Below are 22,378 nucleotides of genomic sequence, written 5' to 3'. Positions count from 1 at the left end.
ACTTTACAGTCATTGTTACCGGTGCAGCCTGAGGTATAGCATTGAGAAACGGAAGAGTCCTGGAAGTGGATCAGAGGAGTCTTGGAAGCTGACACATGTTGGATGCCAGTATCAGGGGACTTAGAGTGTGTGGGGCTGGAGTCCATGCAGCATAGTAACCGGTGTCCAACGTGGAAGCCCTTCAGAGTAAGCGGTGAGCTAAGGTTCCCAGGTAGCTGCTCTGATCTCCATATTGCGCTTTCTTGACATCCATCTGTTTGGTGCCTCTTGTAAGATGTGAAGCCCTAAATTAATGAGGTGGTTGACAATTTATTGACAGTTGCCAAAAAGTTTGTCATGCCCCTTGTCAAAAGATGATGCAAGATGCTCCCGTGTCGAGGTAGGCCTTGCCAGGTTTCACATGTGATTTTTGCCACAAATCTCAACGTAGTCCATGTCGCTCAAACTCCTGTATGATTCCAGTCTTTGTGTCATCCTCACCATTTGCCTTGTTTGTAGTACATGTACCTTTGTCATCCAAGTCATTCATATATATTGTAAATAATTGTGGTCCCAGCACTGATTCTTAGAACAATTTGCTAATTTCAGTGTGCCCTCCTGAAAGTGCCCTCTTTATCCCAACTCTATGTCTTCTATTAGTGAGCAAATTCTGTATCTATGTTAATATACTACCCCAAAACCATGGACTTTTTTTTTAATTGAGTAGCTCAATGTGTGGTACATTATCAATGCCTTTGAAAAAATCCTTGGTTCCCCTTTATCTATTCTACTTGTGAAACTCTTCAAAGAATTTTAATAAATTTGTCAGACATAATTTCCTGTTCATGAAGCCACACACTGCGCCTGTATTTCTAAATGCTCTGCTAATATATCCATTATAATAGACCCTAATGCTTTCTCAATATCAGATGTTAAGCTAACTAGGTTTTGGTTATGTTTTATTGTCTTCTTTCATTTTGAATAAGGGTGTTACATTGGCAGTTTTCCAAACCTCCAGGACTTTACCAGAATCTAAAGATTCATGGAAGATTACTACCAGTGCATCTGATTTCTCCGTAGCTACTCCCTTCAATGTTCTATGGTGCATCCCATAAGGTCCAACGAACTTCTTGGATTTGGCCCCATTAATTTCCCTTGTACCTTTTCTGTGGTGATAATTATTGTATTTATTTCCTCTCCCCCTTTTCCCCTCTGATTGTTTAGTATTTTTGGAATGCTATTTGTGTCTTCTACCATAAAGACTGATGTTGAATGGCAGGCAGGCCATTGATTAGATTAGATTACTTACAGTGTGGAAACAGGCCCTCCGGCCCAACAAGTCCACACCGACCCGCCGAAGTGCAACCCACCCATACCCCTACATTTACTCCTTCACCTAACACTACGGGCAATTTCGCATGGCCAATTCACCTGACCTGCACATCTTTGGACTGTGGGAGGAAACCGGAGCACCCAGAGGAAACCCACGCAGACACGGGGAGAATGTGCAAACTCCACACAGTAAGTCGCCTGAGGTGGGAATGGAACCCAGGTCTCTGGTGCTGTGAGGCAGCAGTGCTAACCACTGTGCCACTATGCCGCCCACATGGCCTATTTCTGCTCCTATTTCTTAACGTTCTTTGTGATGAATAAAAGGTCAACATAACTTGTTTGTCCTGCACTCTTTGCTACTGTTAATAAAGCCTCGGATACTGTTTGATTTCTAAACTGTTCTCTTAATCTGTCCTTCTACCTTTAATGAATTCAGAAATCCATGCTGGCTCCCTTACTTAATCTGTATTTGTCAATGTGACTTTAATCTTGGACTGAATTGTTGTTTCTAGAGGTTTCCTAACCACTGAGGTTAAACTGAATGGTCAATATTTGCTTTGCTCATCTTAGCAGTCATCTTTAAACAACGGTACAATATTTGCAATTCTCCAGTCCTCTGGCACCACCCCTGCATCTAAGGAAGACTGGAAAATTATCACCAGTGCCTCTGAAAATTCCATTCTCACTTCCCTCGGTATCCTTTGATATATCTCAACCAGTTTTGTCAAATTTAAATATTGACAGTGGGTACAGTATTTGTTGCTGAGCAATTTTAGACCTCATAGCAACTAAGCTTCTTCCTCTCTCCATAAGACCATAAGATATCGGAGAGAATTGGCCAGTCGGCCCATCGAGTCTGTTCCGCTATTCTACCATGGATGATATGTTTCTCATACCCATTCTCCTGCCTTATCCAATATCCATTGATCTCCTTACTAATCAAGAACATATCTATCTCTGTCTTAAATACATTCAAGTACATTCAGTGACTTGGCTGTCACCATGGCTCGCACAGCTTGTTCCTCCTTAGTAATGGCAGATGCAAAATATTTGTTCAATATTTCCGCTATGCTGTCTGCCTCCATGCACAAAATCCCTTTTTCAGTCCCTAATTCGCTCCAGTCCTCCTTTTTTCACTCTTCTACAATCTATATGCCGAGAGAAGACTTTGGAATTTCATTTTATGTTAGTTGCCAGTTTCATTTTATACTCCTCCATTACTTATCTTATTTGCTTTTTTACCTTCCCTCTGAACATACTATATTCAATTAAATTTCGACCTGACAACTGTCATAAGCAATTGTTTCTTCTTTATCATAATTTCTATTCATTTTGTCATTCAGGGAGCTGTGGATTTTACCTTTCCCTTTTGGAAGAATACACCTTGGTTGTGCCTGAACTAGCTTTTTGAAGGTAGCTCATTGTTCAGCCACCATTTTTCCTGCTGACCTTTAACCTTGATTTGTTCAATCCGAATTTATCCTTAGACTGAAGTAGATTTTCCCCAAATATATTTACTCTGGATTATTGATTATCCTTTCTCACAGTCACCCTAAACCTTTTGATGCAGTGATCACAATCACCCGTACGTTCACCCTTTAATGCTTATCTACTTGACCCACTTCATTCCCAGGAGCCAGGTCTCGCAGTGCTTTGTTTATTGTTGAATTGGAAATTGTTATAGAAAGTTCTCCTGAACGTAGTCAAGAAAGACTTGCCCTTCTTTGATCTTTATAGTAAAACTATCCAGTCAATATTTGGATAATTTCCCTCAGGCTTAAAGTAACTTGCTTCAAGTTTTCTTCCCTCTTTGTGAATTATGTGCCATTTAGCTGATGTAAACATTGTGCTCACATACATCAGTTGAGTAGCCATGTATTATCTTCCAGATCTGTCTCTAAGCAATCTTTATATTTTCAATATTTCACCAAAAACAATTTCAGAAAATACTTCTCAGCTTCAAGATTGATTTATTTGCTCCAGCAGTTGAAGGTAATGTGTTACTGAATGAGCTGTGTTAAATTACCATTGTGCTGGAATCCAGGCACATTGCAATGATTGACTTACATATTTTACAAGTGGTTTCTGGCAAAGTTCCTGTGAATACTAATTGTACCGGATCGGAATGTCCTGTGGTTATTGGAGCTCATGAAGTCTGAGTATTCAGAGCTTGTCCCCCCACCACTTCAGTCATGCATCTCAGAGGTCATTGCTCCCTGTAAAGGGAAGCAGGGGAAGAGATGACTGCACTGGCTGTGAATATCCATAAAGGATGGAAGGGGCACTCTATCAGACATCTATCATGTTTGCATCCCTCCCAAAGACGCCATGGATGACTGTGTAGTGGCCCCATGGGAATTCATCCCAATCAATCAATCTTTTCCCTCATTATCTGAATCCAGCAGAAACCAAATGATGGAGCAATGCTTAAGCGTATAATCTATGCTGGCACACCCAGTGCAGAACTAAGGGAGTGCTACACTCTCAAAGTTGCCATCTTGCAGTACAACATTAACTGAGGCCTCATTTGCCCTCACGAGTAAACTTAAAATATTCCATGTCCATTATTGGAAAAAGAACAGAGAAATTCTGCCTGTGTCTCCTGGCTAATGTTTATATCTGAACTGGGAACACTAAAAGCAAGTTGTTTATATTGTTGTTTATGGAATCTTACAGTGTACACATTGCCTGCCTCATTCTCGACATTATAATAGTCAGTATCGATCACAACTGCTTAATTTTGTGGAAAGTGTTTGAAACCTCTAGTGCTTGCAAAATGGGCTCCATAAATGTGAGACTTTCTTCATAAATATGAGCCCTTTCTGAACTGCTTCATTTTTTTTTAGCATACATTATGCCTCTTCTTCTTGCTACTCCCATCATCCTAATCCTACAATTATGCTAAAGCCCTTCTCTTAACTTTTTGTAATCTATTACCTCACATAATTTAGATGAGATTAGATTCCCTCCAGTGTGGAAACAGGCCCTTCAGCCCAACAAGTCCACACCGACCCTCCGAAGAGTAACCCACCCAGACCCATTTCCCTCTGACTAATGTACCTAACACTCTGGGCAATTTAGCATAGCCATTTCACCTGACCTGCACATCTTTGGACTGTGGGAGGAAACCGGAGCACCCGAAGGAAATCCATGCAGATACGGGGAGAATATGCAAACTCCACACAGACAGTTGCCTGAGGCTGGAATTGTTGGGGATAACATTATTGAACACTGCACCTATGTACTCATCAATCTCAAATCAGGTCTAATTCTAGACACGAGGAGAATGTAGTCCTTCTTTGCTGAAGATTCATGGATTGAGATTATGGCATGTGTATCAATAAGAAAAGTTACTGGTCTTGTATTGTTAAGATAGTGCCAAAAATAGTCTATCAATTTGCAACTTCTATCATCTGATTTTAATACTTGTGACTTTCATGTACTAAAATAATTTCAAAAAATGAAGAAATATTGATTTGTGACGGCTGCAATGGTCACTTGACCAGGTTGAACCAAATTCAAGAAATTATCAACAACAAAATTGAGTCTTAACTGAAATTAACCTGTTACCAAAATGTCTGAAGCCAATCATTCAAATATGTTTTTCCTGTTTGATTAACCCTTCTTGATGTTTCACATATTGAATGGAAATTGCCTGCAGATTGTCCTGTTCATGAAAAGTAACGAAGCCAGACATAAGAATACACAAAGGGAATGCATTTTAAGCAACAGCATTTGAAATGGAGCAGAGGAGAGAAAATGGATTCATTACTGGAGATTGGAAATCTTACTCTTGCCCCCTCCCTGTTTCTTTCATCCTCTCAAAGATGGTGTTTGAGAAGGTAAATTAGAAAGATATACATTAACCAAGAACTCAATGATATCTACAAATTTTGCCAGTTCTGAGAATACAAGATATCAATTAAACAATCGTGGTCTTAGGTTAAAACCTAACCCATTAAAGCATCGAAGGACATTTTAAATTGCCTATCATCGATCTTTCTTTTTGGACAGACTTCCTCCCCTTTTTAAACTTCATACCTGTCCTTATGTGTGTGTGTTAACATGTTTAACATTTTTTTGGGTTAATAAGTAGCCAAATACTTTTTTCGCTCAAGAAAACCTTGTAATTATCCTTACATTTGATACTGGTGAAATTTTATTGAGGTTCAATATAGCTGTGTTCTGAAAGGAACTGAATATTTTGGTTCTGGCTGACCAAGGAAGTTATAAAGAAGAGAGCTGATTCATCCCTCCTTACTTGGTTGTAACAGTAGAACATTCCCCCATTTGTTAATTTAATTAAGATGCCAACCTGCAAGACTTACCATTCCTTCAATATGATGCTCAGACATCTGGTAGTATATTTGCTAAGGATTGTTATGGATCTAAATCTGCAGTGTGGAGGTCATGAGTTCATATTCCCCCAATCTAGATATGTTGTAAGCTGAATTTTGATTAAATCCTGGTCATTTGTAGGCTGAAAACGGATAATGTTGGATGAAAGTTTAGATTTTTGTAAAAACCAACGATAACCCTTAGGCAAGTAAACCTGCTATCCCTATCCTCTCTGATCCATAGAAGCTTAATTAAATGCCTTCTGAGGAGGACTAGCGAATAATTGCCAAAAGGATTTCCAACAGCTTCCTGAGGTAACAAGGACCAGGCAATAAATGTGGTCCATATCCTGACAGCAAGTTTTAATATATTAAAAGCAAACAATGGAATAATGCATTTATTATTGATATCACCCAGTGTAGTTTAGGAACTTAGAAAGAGAAATTTTCTCCACTATTCAGTTAGACCAAAGCTGCTCACACTCCTTTGTATCTCAACTTAAATATTTCAGCGATGTCAGGAAACAGTTGTCTAATGTAGGCTGGGAACGTAGACTAAGGGGAAGTTCAGTGGATGAACAATGGCAGACATATAAGAATATATTTCATTATATCAACAAAAATTTATTCTGGCACCAAAGAAAGATTCTATGAAAAGGATGAATTACTTGTGGTTAACAAAGGTAGTCAAGGAGAGTATATCCAAACAAAAACAAAGGCATACAAAGTGGTAAAAACAAGCAGTAGGCCAGAAGATTGGGAATTTTTAGGAACCAGCAGTAGATGACTAAAAATCTAACAAAGTGGGAGAACGTTGATTATGAAAGTAAATTGGCGATAAATAGAAAAACAAACAAAAAGAGTTTCTATGGACTTATAAAAAGAGAGTAGCGAAGGTGAGTGTGGTACCCTTGGTAGATGTAACTGGTAACAGACAAGTGGCAAATAATGTAAATCAACATTCTTCATTGATCTTCATGGGAAGAGGCCAATATAAACTTCCCCAAGATAACAGTTAAGCAATGTGCTAATGGGAGTCAAGATCTTGTGGAAGTTTCTAACATGAACAGCAAAGTATTTGAAAAAATGTTAATAGGACTAAAGACAGAGAAGTCTCCAGGACCTGATGGCCTGCATCCAAAGGTTCTAAAGGTTCTGCAGAAGTAGTGGAGGTGTTAGTCGAAATAATCCAGAACTTGGTGGATTCTGGGAAGGTTCCAGCTGATTGAAAAACCATGAATGTGTGGCCCCCATCGTTCTAGAAGGGAGGAAGTCAGAAAGCAGAGCATTATAGGTAAGTTAGCCTCACACCTGTCACTGGGGGAATGCTAGAATCCATTATTAAGGAAGAAATACCTATCCAATTCCTCCACCATTTCTTTGTTCCCCATTATGACTTCTCCAATCTCACTCTCCAGTGCCCAATGCCCACTTTTGCCTCCCTCTTATCCTTTAAATATCTAAAAATAAACTTGCTATATTTTATATTACTAACCAGCTTACCCACATAGTTCATCATCTCCCCCTTATTGTTTTTTTAGTTATCCTCTGCCAATCTTTAAAGGCTTCCTAATCCTCTGGCTTGTATGCTTTTTCCTTTGCTTTTTATGCTTTTTCTGATTTCCCTTGTCAGCCATGGTTGCCTCATTCTTCCTTGGGGTATTTCTTCTTCCTGGGGATGAATTTCTGCTGTGCCTTCCAAATAACCCCAGAAATTCCTGCCATTGCTACCCCATTGTCTTCCCTGCTAGGCTCCCCTTCCAATTAACTCTGGCCTGCTGCTCCCTCATGACCTTGTAATTATTTTTATTCAGCCATTAGATCTGATTTCAGTTTTCTCAAACTATAGTGTGAATTTCATCATTTATGGTCATTGCCCCTTTGAGCTTCCTCCCATTATCTCCCGAATCAGATCTGTCTCTTTATCCATCGCCAAATCCAGAATTGCTTGTTCCCTAGTGGGCTATACCACAAACTGCTCCAAAAGAAATCTCATAGGCATTCCATAAGTTCCTGGTGGGGTGCCAGAAGGATTAGTCCCAGGTCCTCAATCATTTACCTTCTACAATAATGACTTGGTGGAGGGGGCAAAGTGTAATATATCCAAATTTGCAGCTGATACAAAAATAAGTGGGAGGACATATTTTGATGAGGACATAAAGAATACGCAAAGAGATCTACAGGGGAACCATGATTGTGCGACACTCAATTATCCAAATTTTAGATTATCCGGACAGGATTGCAAGGTCCCCATGCTTGGCTAAACTGTTATCCGGCATTCTGGGCCCCATCGGCAAAAGGTGATGTAATTTCCCTTCAGACCAACATGTCTGGGACAATTGTCCAGAACTGTGCAGGGTCACTGCAGAGTGCCAGCATTTGACAGATGTACTGCCGGTCTTCAGAGATGGTATCAGGAATCCTGGGAAATCCTAGCAGTCGATGGGAGAATACGATAAGTGGCATGGCATGGGGGCATAGTACATAGGTAAGGAGGCAAGTTTGGGAAGATACTATACAAAAACTCACTAGAATGTCCAGAGATTAACCCTGGTGACACCTTGCCAATTTCTGGTTAAAAAAAATTCTTTTCGTGATAAAATGCTTCTTGATTTCAGTTTTGAATGGTCCCATCATACTCGGTTTTCCTACCAGAGGAATTGGATTGTTTTCACACACCTTGTTACAATTTTAACCATCCCTTCATGAGGTCATCCTGCAATCTTCTACACTCAAGTAAATATAAATCAAATTTCTGCAACCTACTCCCCCCACTTTAATTCTCTTAACCCAGCGACATTCTGTTTAAGTTGTGCAGTAACCCCTCCAAGACCAATGTGGTGTGGTGCCTGCAGATTGGATCTGACCAGAATTTGTTACAATGTAATGCAGCCAAATTGGAATAAAGAGCTCTGCTTATCCGAGACTCGTCCTTTCACTTCTTATGGTTTAAATCACATCAAACAGCAAGGAAACATTTTTTCGGCATTTGGCATTAACTATCTCAAATAAATTAAACTTGGATATTACCAATTCAGTTTACCTCAGCTGCACCTTGCCAGGGTTAGGCAAACCTCACATTTACCACTACCTAACCTTTTATGGGGTAAGGTTAATAAATGAACAAAATAATAAAAAGAACAAAACAGGTAAATTCAGCATTTGACAAGGCCACAGGTTTTTGATTGTCTTTCACATTTGGCAGTGTCTCGAATGCTCTTTCCAGGACAAATAAATTCCTGTGGTTGGGCTGAAATTGGACCAAATAATCCCAGAAGCCACAGGAATGAGTTCAGATAGGGATTATATTTCCAAAGGCATGAGGTCACTTAGAGAGACCACAGTACAATGGGGGGAAAAACTAACCCTGCCTGCACGATATGGCCAGTTGTTCTTGTTTTAAAGTTTGTGTAACTGGAGCAACTTCAGTCAGTGTAGTGAACAGACCAGCTGAACATGCCACTGGAAACACTAGTTTAACTCCCCACATCAACTGGAAGAATGTCCAACTGATCATGTTTAAAATTCCCAGCTTAATGCTCTGTTGACCATGATTCTGTCTTCAGTGCTGACAGATGCTCAGATCCATGACAGTTTGACCTGTAATTCTAGCTCGACTAATAGGCAATGGTTAACAATAGTAACTTGCCATCTAGATTAAAGAAAAAAATTATTATTTGGACCAGGACCTTTGTTGTCGGTGGAACTATGTCCCATTTGATTTAGGGCCTTTGGAAGAACAAGACAGGGTCTCATCCCTTGTCTCACAAAGATGATCTATAGAGAGCCGCAGCATTCTCATAAAGACAATTAACACCTTGGCAAAGAGCAAAGAAAAAAGAAAAATACATCACGGGAACTGGCCCTTCAGCCCTCCAAGCCTGCGCCAACACATTTTGCCATTCCATACTAAAACTGTCCTCACTCACAGGATCCATATCCTTCTATTCCCTTCCTATTCATGCATTCGTCCATGTGCTACTTGAAGGCTGCTATTCTGTCTGCTTTCACTACCTCCTCTGGCAGTGCAATCCAGGCACTCACCACCCTTTGTATGAAAAACCTGCTTTGCACATCTCTTTTAAACTCCCTTCCCCACCTGACCCTGCACTTTGAACCTGTGTCCCCTAGTAATTGCTCCCTCCAGCCTGGGAAAAAGCCTCATACTTTTCATTCTCTCCATGCCATTCACAATCTGATAAATTTCTAATAGATCGCCTCTCAATCTCCTGCATTTCAGTGAAAACAAATCCAGTCTATTCAACCTTTCCTCAGATAAAATCCCCCATAGCAGGTAACATCCTGGTAAACCTTTTCTGTACCCTCTCCAAAGTATCAACCTCCTTGTGGTAGTATGGTGAACAGAATTGTACATAATATTCTAAGTATGGCCCAACTAAAGATCTATAAAGCTGCAGCATAACTAATCTATCCTTATACTCAATGCCCTTTCCAATGAAGGCAAGCATGTCTTCATCCTTTTTTACTATCTTACCTACCTGTGCTGCCACCTTCAGTGATCTAAGGACAAGAATACCCAGATCCCTCTGCATCCTAAGGGTTCTGTCATTCACTGTATAATTTCCATCTGTACCTGACCTTCTAAAATACATCCTTTCATTTAGGACCCCAATGGCAGAAATCCTGCTGTCCATTTGTTAACTGTCACATTTGTTTGGATGTAACTCCATCAGGCATTTTTCTGCTCATGCCTCCAACTGATCTATATTCTGCTAGATCCTCTGACAATGCTTCTCACTATCCACAACTCCACCAATCTTTGTATCATCTGTAAACTTACTAAATAGACCAGCTATGTTTTCATCCAAATCATTTATGTAGATCATGAACATCAGAGGTCCCAGCACTGATCCCAGTGGAACACCACCAGTCACAGCCTTTCGTTCCGAAAGCATCCTTCCATCACTACCCTCTGTCTCTGATGAGTAAGCCAGTTCTGTATCCATCTTGCCAGCTCACCCCAGATACCATGTGGAGTCCCCTGTCTTAAGTTGGCACTCCAACCTGGTACCTTTTGTACCAGTCTGCTATGAGGAACTTTGTCAAAGGCTTTACTGAAGTCTAATGTGGACAACGTCAACCATTTTTCCTTCAATAATCTTTGTCACCTCCTCAAAAAGACTTGATCAAGTTAGTGAGATTAGAATAGATTACTTACAGTGTGGAGGCAGGCCCTTCAGCTCAACAAGTCCATACCGACCCTCCGAAGAGCAACCCACCCAGACCCATTCCCCTACACCTAACACTACAGGCAATTTAGCATGGTCAATTCACCTAACCTGCACATTTTTGGACTATGGGAGGAAACCGGAGCACCCAGAGGAAATCCACGCAGACATGGGGAGAATGTGCAAACTCCACACAGTCAGTCGCCTGAGGTGGGAATTGAACCCGGGTCTCTGGCGCTGTGAGGCAGCAGTGCTAACCATTGTGCCACCATGCCACCCGCATGGCCACATAGCATAGCCTCCCCCACACAAAACCATGCTGTCTATTGCTGTTAAATCTATTTGCTCTAATAGCATATAGATCTTGTCCCTGAGAATCTTTTCCAATAATTTCCCTATCACTGACATGAGGCTCATTGGGCCTGTATTTCCTGGATTATCCATGCTACCCTTCTTAAGAAATGGGACAACATTGGCTCTTCTCCAATCCTCTGTGGCTCAAGAGGATACAATGATGTTTATTGTTATGACACGGGGTAAACCCTCCTGCTTAATTTAAAACCAGCAACACAGAAGATTTATCCCATGCTGTAAACTGTAAAAGTTCGAGTGGCCAAGAACGATTTACAGGAAAAATGAACAATTTTATTTCTTAAAGTGTATCAGAGAATAATTAACTAACAACTATTTACAATGCCTTCCTCTAACCCATCTTTTACCTTCTCTTCTGTAATGCTAGTCCGATAAAATTCCCAATTAAGATTTACAGAAAATTCAAATTTTAAAACCAGCCAGCAGTCAAATCTTCTCTTTATCTTCATCAGTAGATTGGCTCCCCAGGTCAGTGTTGAAGTTTTTCTCTGTGCAAACTTCTTCGCTACAGAGGTACCTCTCAGAGTTCTGACTAGCAGTCAGCAACTGTTGGCCTTGTGGCAGTTCTCTTCTGCACTAAGCTGTCATGGTCTCCATTTCCACCTGAGGATTCTATCTTTCAGATAATAATCCTCCGGAATATTTTCTGCCTCCTTTTCAGAGTACGCATCCACATATATATCTTTTATCGTCTTGTCTTGCTGTTGCAAGTCCCTTAGCCTTTCAGGTCTAAACACTTCTGTCTGACCCTCTGCCTGTTCAGGTTTTTCCTGCACCATTATGTCAAATACGGTATCCGCTAACTGAACCTCAACTCCTTCATCTTTCTCTTTACTTTTCACTTCTTGTTGTGACTTATGATAGTGGGATCTGATTACCACACAGTCTGGGAAAATACCAGGATATTTCTGTTTTAACTCCTCAGTTTCTTGGTCTTCCTTAGGCTTCTCCACAATAAGGGGTGTCACTCCCACTTTGGATCCTGCAAATCATTCCCAAAAACAAACTGAATTCCTGGAACCGACACTCTGTCGATCACTCCCACTGTAACTTCCCCTGTCTTAAGTTGGCACTCCAACCTGATGTTACATAGGGGAATGCTAAATTTATGTCTATCTATCCCACAAATTACCACATTCTCAGGGAGCAGATCAGAAAGAGTGCATATTCGCTCATCCCTTACTATCAGCGACTGGTTAGATCCTGTATCTCTCAAAATTATAACTTCTTGTCCTTCTCTCCCTGTTGTTTCTGAGTAAACTTTACCCATTGAGGTGGATTCTTTGTGGAGATCAGGTACTAAATCCATACCCAGCCCCTGCCTAGGCTGTGCACTCTCCTGCAGCTCCTTGGGGTCTCATTTACTACCTTCACTAATGCCATTGGCTTAGTCTCCTTTGCCACATCTTTTCCCACAGCGCCTTTCTTTAACAACCAGTTCTGTGCCTTTATGTGTCCCACCTTCTGGCAGTGAAAACACCTTTTTCCAGTGCCCTTCTGAAACTACCGGCACTGTGATTTTCTGTGTCCCACTCCATCACAGTGAAAACACCTGAGGTCTTTCAACTCCTGCCCACCCTCTTGGGCTTCTTTATTATCCTGTGGTAAACTCTCACCAGTGCTCTCTACTCTTGGTTAAGTAGTATAGAATTCTCCCAACCTCTATTCCTCACAGGATGAAATTCTGGTCGGAAGCTTGTCTTATGCACCAACATGTATTCGTCTGCTCATTCTGCTGCCCTTCTCACTTCCTGAACTTTCTGTTCCTCCACGTGAATTCTTACAATCTCTGAAAGTGAGTTTTTAAACTCCTCCAGCAGAATAATCTCTCTTAGAGCCTCAAATGTCTTATCTATTTTCAAAGCATGCACCCATCGATCAAAATGACGTTTCATTCTTTCAAACTCAACATAAAATCTGACTTGGTTCCTTCTTCATGTTTTTGAACTGCTGTCTGTATGCTTCTGGTACCAATTCATAAGCACTTAAAATAGCCTGTTTAACCTCTACATAATCTCTTAACCCCCTCATCTGACAGTGCAGCAAATCCTCACTAGCTCCACCCATTAGTTTAGTCTGAACTAACATTACACATAAATCCTCGGACCACTCCATTTGTCTTGCCAATTTTTCAAATGAAATAAAGAAGGCTTAAACATCTTTCTCATCAAAATATGGCAGAGTTTTGACATATTTATATATACATTACTACCTTCTCTTTTAATCTCCTTCCTGTTAACTTGACTTTGCTAAGTCATAACTTCTCAAGTTCAAATTCTCTCTCTCTCTTTCTTCTCTCTTGCTTTGCTCAATTAAGAACCTTCTCTCTCGGTTTTCCTCTCTCTCCCTCTCTTTCTCTTTCTCTCTCCCTCTCTCGCTCCTCTCTCTCTGTTTATCTTCTAACTCCATTACCTCAATTGTAATTTACGTTTTTCTGCATTTGTCTGTTTCTCTGACACACCCTTACAATTTCAGCTTTAGTTTTGTCCTTAGTTAAACCCAAATCTAACTTTGCTAATTCTAAAAGAATGGCCTTTTTCTTTCCTTCTAAACCTTCTTGGCAGATTTGAGAATCATCTTCAAATCCCAGAACCTCTTTTAGCAATTTTCAGAGCCCTTTCTCTCACTTTCAATTTATTTAACCACAAGTCCCTGAAATTAAACAAATGGTCTCACCTACATTTTATTTAAAGATCTAAGACACTAACCTACAAGTCTTTAAATCTGCTGGGAGTTTTCAAAACCCAAAATGTATTCAAATCTGTCTAAACCAGTTCAAATCCTAGCCAAGCTCTCAAATTGTTACGACACGGGGTAAACCCTCCTTCTTAATTTAAAACCAGTCAGCAGTCGAATCTTCTCTTTATCTTCAGCGATAGATTGGCTTCCCAGGTCAGTGTTGAGGTTTTTCTCTGTGTAAACTTCTTGTCTAGACAGGTACCTCTCAGAGAATTCTGACTAGTAGTCTACAGCTGTTGGTCTTGTTGCAGTTCTCCTCCCAACTTATACTCCAAAGCATTGGATTGTGTCATTGGCTTTTAAGATTGTCAATATACACAATTTAAACTTGATTGGCATTTGGTACTTTTCGGGGTATAATTTAAACTGATTGGCCGAATTCAAAGCTGTTTTGTCGTTTCCAGACAACCAGCTACCCAAGTAACTGGAACACATGTTACATTGTGTCTTATTGAGAACACTTAGTGCTGTCACAGCTAGCTTTTGCTCTCTTAAAGGTCTAGTACACCCACATCTTCATAACATTATCAGTGTTCGAGCAATTTGTTCCTTGCCTCACTTAATAGATCCCATCAGGACCCAAGGACTGATCTACCTTAATACTTTTTAAGACGCACAACACCTCTTCCTTTTTAATAGCAACTTGACTTCGAAATTCAGTTCTCCCTTCCCTGAGATCATTTTCCACCAATTCCTTCTGTTTAGTGAATACTGACACAAAGTATTCATTTAGAATCTCACCTACCTCTTCCGGCTCCACACGCAGATTACTTCCTTTGTCCTTGAGGTGGGCCAACCCTTTCCCTAGCTATCTCCTAACTTTTTATATATGTCAAAAAGTCTTGGGATTCTCCTTAATTAAGTTTGCTAATGACTTTTCATGACCTGTTTTAACTCTTCTAATTCTTTCCTACTTTCCTCATATACTTCAAGAACTTCATCTGTTCCCATCCTCATAGGCCTTTTTCTTTTTGACCAAGATCATAATATCCCCAGACATCCAAGGTTCACCTGCCTTACCTATCCTTCATTCTCGCAGGAAGATGCCATTCCTGGGCTGCCATTTGAAATTCCCCCATGTGCCCAAAGTGCATATAACCTCAAACAGCTGTCTCCAATCAAAAATCTCCAGTTCCTGCCTAATTTTGCTGTAGTTCACCTTCCTCCACTTTCACACCTTCACGCGAGGATTGCTGTTGTCCCTAACCATGGTATCTTAAAACTCTGGTACTAAGGTCACTACTCCCAAAATGCTCCTCCACTGAAACTTCACTCATCTCACCAGGCTCATTTCCTAAAACCAGGTCTAGTATTACCCCTTCCCTGGTTGCATTGATTACATATTGTGTCAAGCAACCCTGCTCCATCCAAGCCCCTTACGTGAAGTGAGTCCCAGTCTATAACGGTGGAAGTTAAAATCACCCACAACAACAATCCTGCTGTATTTACATCTTTCCAAAATCTATCTACATATTCTCTCCTCTACCTCCCGCTAGTTGTTGGGAGGCCTGTAGCATACCCCCATCATTGTGGTTTCATCTTTTTTATTCCTGAGTTCTACCCTTATTGCCTCGCTGCACAAGTCCCCTGAGGGATCCTCCTTCAGTACAGCTATGTGATATCCCTTTACCAATGATCAACTCCCCCACCCCTTTTACATCCCCTTCTATCATGCCTGAAACATTTAAATCCTGGGACATTCAGCTGCCAGTCCTATCCCTCTTTTAGCCAAGTCTCCGTAAACGCAATAATGTTATAGTTCCAAATACTAACCAAAGCTCAAAGTTCAACTACCTCGCCTATTTTATTTCTTGCATTGAAACACGTGCATTTCAGACCACCTCCCCTGCTCCTCCCAGCAGTGTTTCTTTGCCTGGTCTTGTTCTTAGTCAGTCTTGTTCTGGCAGCCACAGAATATATAACTTGTTCAATAGCAATGGAGAGCATTTGTGAAATTGTTAACCATTCACATAAGCAAGCAAAATGGAAGCATGAGATTGAGAAGAAAGTAGCAAGTGAAGGCTTAAAGAGACTTTTGGCAGATTTTAATGTGCCCAACATGACACACACCCATTTGATGGAGAACTGGGAGGAAATCTACATCTCCTCTGTTGGGCAGGGCAGACCCCAATAGCTAGTTAGTGCAGGCCATCCTTTCATTCAGGACCCCAGTGGCAGAAATCCTGCTGTCAGAGCTGCTGGCATCTCCACAAAAGCTTCCAACCCATCGGAGGCTAGCAGCTTTCTAATGCCAACCGTGCCAGTGGGGGCGGTGGCCGCTGTTAGTTGTGCTCCAGGTCCTTCACCTGGACTCAGGTGAGTGAGGGTGGGATTGGGGTCATGGGAGTGGACAGGGAGAGAAATAAAGGCATAGGCAGTGAGTAGCCTTTGGCAGCCCTGCCCTGCTTCCTGATGCCAAGTCATTTACTAGGGCACTGAGAGACCCTGTTGCTGTGGGATGTTTTCAGTAAGGCATTGGCAAGTCTGACAGGAGTTGCTGGACAGCGTTTGTGAGGCACCCACAGACTTACAGATTAGATTACTTACAGTGTGGAAACAGGCCCTTCGGCCCAACAAGTCCACACCGACCCGCCGAAGCGCAACCCACCCATACCCCTACATTTATCCCTTTAACCTAACACTACGGGCAATTTAGCATGGCCAATTCACCTGACCCGCACATCTTTGGACTGTGGGAGGAAACCGGAGCACCCGGAGGAAACCCACGCAGACACGGGGAGAATGTGCAAACTCCACACAGTCAGTCGCCTGAGTCGGGAAATGAACCCGGGTCTCTGGCGCTGTGAGGCAGCAGTGCTAACCACTGTGCCACCGTGCCACCCACGGGTAAGTTTACAAATGGACTTACTTTCATCTCCACGTTTTCCCATTAGCAGCAAGCTGATGGGCAGCTTCTCCACACAAGTGGGCTTAGGCACCATGCTACCCACAAAAATGGGTTGGATTAATTTTCCCCCTTGGCCGCATTGAATAAAGAAACGTCAGTTACCTGAGTCAAGATTGAGAATGAGGTGGAGGAGCATTGGCCTGTGTACATGTTACATGCAAGTATCGTCTAGCGATGGCTGAACCTTGTTTAGACAGGCTCTCTTGTCACATTGTCTCATTTCAAGTTCTCATTTTAGTTTAAAGGCTAATGAGGTACATATGGACTTTGTAGCCTAGTGGTCAGTGACTCATGCTAACAATGTGTGACTGTGATGTCTACAATCCATTGACTAATCTGGGAATGTACAGGCAATTCTTCCCACTTCAGTCTGACTTTATGGAACATTGGAGGAGCTCCAAATGCCTGTTTGTTTTGTAAGGTACTGGAATTTTATCTGACTGCCAAGGTGGGACCTTATTAAAACCAGTGGGGTGCAATAGTAACCCAGAGCTTCAGGAACAGTTTGAACAGTCTATTCTCATGCAAGTCATCGGCACGTCCTATTTCCAGGAGGGAATCCATCTATTTCCTGGCAAGAGATTTTCTTTGCATTATGAGGATTACATTGTCCTGGTCTTTTTGCCAACTACATTCCATTTATTTTTGTTCATCTCAGTATACACAAGGCTGCTTTTCTTCTTGTCATATATTTTAAACATTAAAGCAACTTACATTTGTCCATTAGATTAGATTCCCTGCAGTGTGGAAACAGGCCCTTCGGCCTAACAAGTCCACACTGACCCTCCGAAGAGTGACCCACCCCTCCTCTGATTAATGCACATAACACTATTGACAATTTAGCATGGCCAATTCATCTGACCTGCACATCTTTGGACTGTGGGAGGAAAGTGGAGCACCCGGAGGAAACCCACGCAGACACGGGGAGAATGTGTAAACTCTACACAGACAGTCACCCAAGGCTGGAATCAAACCCACGTCCCTATTTATATTGCACCTTCAATATAGTGAAATATTATGAGATGCTTTGCCTGAGTGTTATCAAATTTTTCACAGGAGTTATTACACCAGTCAAAGAACTAGGTTTTAAGAAGTATCTTAAAGGAGTAAAGCGAGGTAGAGTGATGTGATTTTCAGAGGGACTGGGGTCCAGATAACTGAAGACACAATGACCAACTATGAAGCAATTAAAATTGGGGCTGCTCACAAGGTTAGATTTGGAGGAGTACAGGTATCTTGAGGGGTTTGTATGGTTGAAGGTCCCAGAGAGACAGAGGGTGAAGCCAGGAGAGTTTTAAAGACAAAGCTATTAGGTTTGATATCAAGGCATTCCTGATTGGATGTCTGTGTAGTTCTGTGCACGGGAGCACAGGGGTAATGAGTAAATAAGACTTGGCAAATATTAGGACGCAGTTAGCAGAATTTTGGATGATCTCAGATTTTTGGAAAATTGTACTTGTGAGGATTGTTAGGAGGATGTTGAAACAGTCAAATTTAAAAGTAACTAAGTATGGATGAATGTTTTTAGTTAGGGTATACTGAAATTGGGCTGAATCAAGTAAGGCTATGAAGGTTGAAATAGACAGTTTTAGTGATGGCGCACATATACTAAGCTTGAGGCTTGCAAACAGTCTGGTTCAGCCTCAGAAATGCGAGGAAGAGAGATGGAGTCTGTGGCATGTCAATAAGTGGATTTAGGACATGGTTTTAGTTTTCCCAGTATTTTCTTGAAAGAAAAACCTGCTTATTCAAGACTGGATGGCAAATGAAAATGACCCTGAGCCTATCTGGTTGCCTAGCATTTTAATTCTTAGCTTGTTCTCTATCAGTGATGTCCTACAGTGTTCCAGTGAAACTTAAGGTAACCTCATGGGCAGGGACCTGGAGGTGGGGTAGTGCAGAGGAAGGATGTTCTCTTTCCCCATGATCAGCAGCAGAGGCTATGATACCATACCCATGCCAGCCTAGATCTCCGCATCTTTATCCACTTCTCACCAAGGCTCATGTTGTTCCGCTCTCACTATTATCTGCAACATCTTTCAACACTCACTGTCACCCCAGACACCATTGACACCCCGTATGCCCTCAGTGCTACCAACTCACTTGTTTGAGACGCCGCCTCATCTACACTAACAGTAATAGCTGTGCCACCCATTTTTATCTCCATTACTGCTTGCCTCTTTTTCATTCTAAGAGGGAAGCAGCCTCCTGGTAGGGTATAAAGACTCAAGATGGGATGAGCTGCCCAACATTCAAATCTTCATCGCTTTTGTGGAGAGGCTCCTGCTACTGACTGTCATGAGTGGCTGACTGATTGTTTCCATGCTTCTGGATTGTTATTGGAGGCTGCTGTTGGTGTACTATGCCAGGGATCTCCTGAGCGAAGGCTATTCCCCTTGACATGATAGAAGACTGTTGACAGCGAGGAGAAGCTTGCTACTTTTGTGTCTGCACTAAACCTGAAGGCAAGACAGAATTATATCAGCCTGGTATCTCTCGCTGAGTGGACTAAGCTCATAAAGGCAAGGCAATGATAGCAGCGATGCTGCCTGTGTCCAGGTAGGCTCAGAGTGAGTGAGGGCTATGACAATGAACAAAGAGCCCAGAGATGTGGCCTGGGTGCATGTTCCTGAGCGCATAGTCTTTACAGCTGCATTACAGTGAAGGTACCGCACTGAAATGCAGAAATGTCCTGTTAATGCTTTGGAGATGTGCCCTAAGATTTTTTAGTGATTGGCACTTATCGGGTGCCAATTTCCATGGATGTTGGTTACCTCTGGCTAGTTCCCATGGAGTGTGGGCTGAGATGTTGGAGCCTAGTCTCCAATATGGAGATCGTTGAGAGCAAGCTGTGAGCTGCATCTGCCAGGTACCATTCTGCTTTCTATTCTCGGGTTTCTCGACGTCTACTTGTTTGGTGACTTTGATTCAATAGAAATCTTAAAACTAATGAGTTGGGCTGTCAACAGGCATTTAACAAACAATAACTCTCTTAATGGGCAACTTATTGCCTCGTGAGAAACTCGCCACATTGTTTGGGAAAAGCATAAGAAGTACAGCGAGTGCTCCCATCATTGGGATCAGCCACGTTGGGTTTCTAGTCTGATTCTGATACAAACCTCAACCTTAGCCTGTGTTGCTCAGACCTCTGTAATATTCCATCCTCTGCCCTGATTTGATTTCTATTTATTTGCAGATGTCAGTTTTCTTTCCCTTGTTTTTTTTTTTGGATGGAGGCTATTCGTCATTCTGCTGTTCCCAGCTTCTTCAAACATATTATTTTCTTTACGCGTCGCACTCTCATTCCTTTGGCTCTGCATCATCAACTCTTCTGTAATTTTGTCTCTTGTCTTTCAGCCAATCACAATTCTTTTCTTTTGTTCTAATTTCCATCCCCCCATTCCCTTTCACTTGCTTAAATACTATTATCTATAGAACCTTCCCCACTTTTGCAAAAAGTCATGGATCTGAAATATTAATTCTGTTTCTCTCGCTGCAGGTGCTGCCTGACCTGCTGAGTGTTTGTTGTTGTGTCACCATAGTCTTACCAGACCATAGAGGCTGCTCTCTTTTAGAGAGAAGTGACTGGGGGTGATTTAACCTGAGGCCACCAGACCTCAGGCAAGGAAGAGGTTGAGAAGGAGAGTCCTTCATGGTCACCTCAAACTAGTGATGGGAATTGAACCCACACTGTTGGCATCACACTGCTCTGCCAACTGAGCTAAACTGATGCCTGCTGAGTCTTTACCGAAGTACTGAATCTGTTTTTATTTCAGATTTCCAGCATTCTCAGTTTTTGCTTTAAATTTAATTTATCTGTTTGGATGGAATCTTAATCAAGGTCTAAATGGTGAGAGAATAGTGCCCTAAGTAATCTGAACCATTCAACAAATATCATTTACAGGTCGTTCAGAATAATGCACGTTTCATCAATGCAAATTCACTGTAAAGTGATTGATGAATTGGAGATGCTGCTCCTAAAGTGTGAACTTTTAAACATGTGTTTTCTGTAACGTGATTACCTTGGCAACACTTTAAGCCCTGTGTCTAAAGCATGATTTCTCTATAACATGGGATTGCACAAGAACACAAACTTTGCTTTATAGAAGAATTGCCTGTACTTTCTTTGGATGAACCATCGCTGATCTTTGGGATGGTATGTGAAATGCGATAAAGCTTGTGCCAATTTGAATGGTAAAGTGCACCTACTGCTCCATCAGCCCTACAGCCTCAATCAGGTTTGAATACAGCCTATGGAGGTTATTGCATTGTGTTCTAAGATCAAGCTTGATTAATTGATTATTTAAATAAGCAATTGAAGTAAGAAGCAAAGTGCTGCACATGGTAGAAAATAAATCCAATCCTTTGCTCATAGTTTTTATTCTGCCAAAGTGTAATTCCAACTTGAATTAGAAACTCTGCAAACTTATATCTAATGATACTTATAGTGAGTGTCTCTGTTTTGCACCATGAAGGTCTTACCAACCCACTATGTTAGGGAGAATATGACTGGATTTAAGTGGAACATATGTAGGAACTGTGCATTACATGCAAAACATCTAATGAAGGGAAAGTCAGAGCAAAGGTTTCAATATAAAAATTGGTTCCTTGATTCCCTGATTTAACAAATGTGTTGAGCAGGTGCCAATGAATAAATCTCAGAAGTTTATGCCTAGAAATGAAAAGGACTATGAAGGAAATTCCCTTCACAGCTTTATTATGATTATTAATTGGTTCGTTTGATTCCCTATCCAGCAAGAAGCCACAACCCAAGGAATGATGTGCATTGAAATGTGAATAAACCATTGAGAACCTTGAGCCTAACCAAATTTTGTCAGCTTGCTGCTCATCTATATCCCAACTCCACCCACCTGTCTTGGCTCTCTTTACACCCATAGTTACCAAACATCCAATACTTTTAGTTTTAAAATAATTAATTGAGTTAGCACCCACTACTTTTTATGAGAGAGCTACACACTTTTATCATCTTTTTATCAGAAGAAGCCTTTCCTACCTTGTCTCTAGTGGCTTGGTTCTGATTTTATTTCAATACCAGTACTACTCCTTGACTCCTCTAGTTGAAAAAGTTTCTTTTTAATTACTTTCTCAGTTCATTTCAGAAGCCTCAGTCAAATCATTGCATAACCTTCTCTCCGGCAGGAAATACAAGTCTACTTGATGGAATCTCTCCTCATAATCTAAGTCTTGAAGCCTTGGTAATCCTCGCATGAATTTATTCTATATTCCTTCCACAGTCAATATATCTTACTTTACACAGTACTTCATCATTGTGAAAGTAGTAACAATGTAATTGCACTCTGATCTATATCTTGCTGTCTCCAGATTACATTTTATAGTCTTCATTGTGATGTGTAGATAAGACCAGATTGTTTTCTAATTACTGTAAATCTCATATTCCTATTTAAACATTGAATTCAGGGTAGTATGTATCGGTTTCTGGTTGTGAGGTTGAATGTGAGCCTAGTTCTCCGTAAATGCTGATTTTTACGCTGACTGCTTTG

General features: G+C 41.3%; 1 protein-coding gene across 3 annotated transcripts in view; it reads left to right on the top strand.

Moving 5' to 3' along the window:
• LOC122540385 (uncharacterized) overlaps positions 1–22,378 on the top strand; it is a 435,023-nt gene that overhangs the window by 293,041 nt on the left and 119,604 nt on the right. The gene's annotated exons all lie outside the window — the stretch shown is intronic.

The sequence above is a fragment of the Chiloscyllium plagiosum genome, unplaced genomic scaffold (assembly GCF_037043375.1).
Source record: "Chiloscyllium plagiosum isolate Xiang-an unplaced genomic scaffold, Cpla_swu_hap1 HiC_scaffold_37, whole genome shotgun sequence".
Classification (NCBI taxonomy): Eukaryota; Metazoa; Chordata; class Chondrichthyes; order Orectolobiformes; family Hemiscylliidae; genus Chiloscyllium; species Chiloscyllium plagiosum.
Note: the sequence above shows the minus strand (reverse complement) of the source record. Positions and strands in the feature narration are given on the sequence as shown.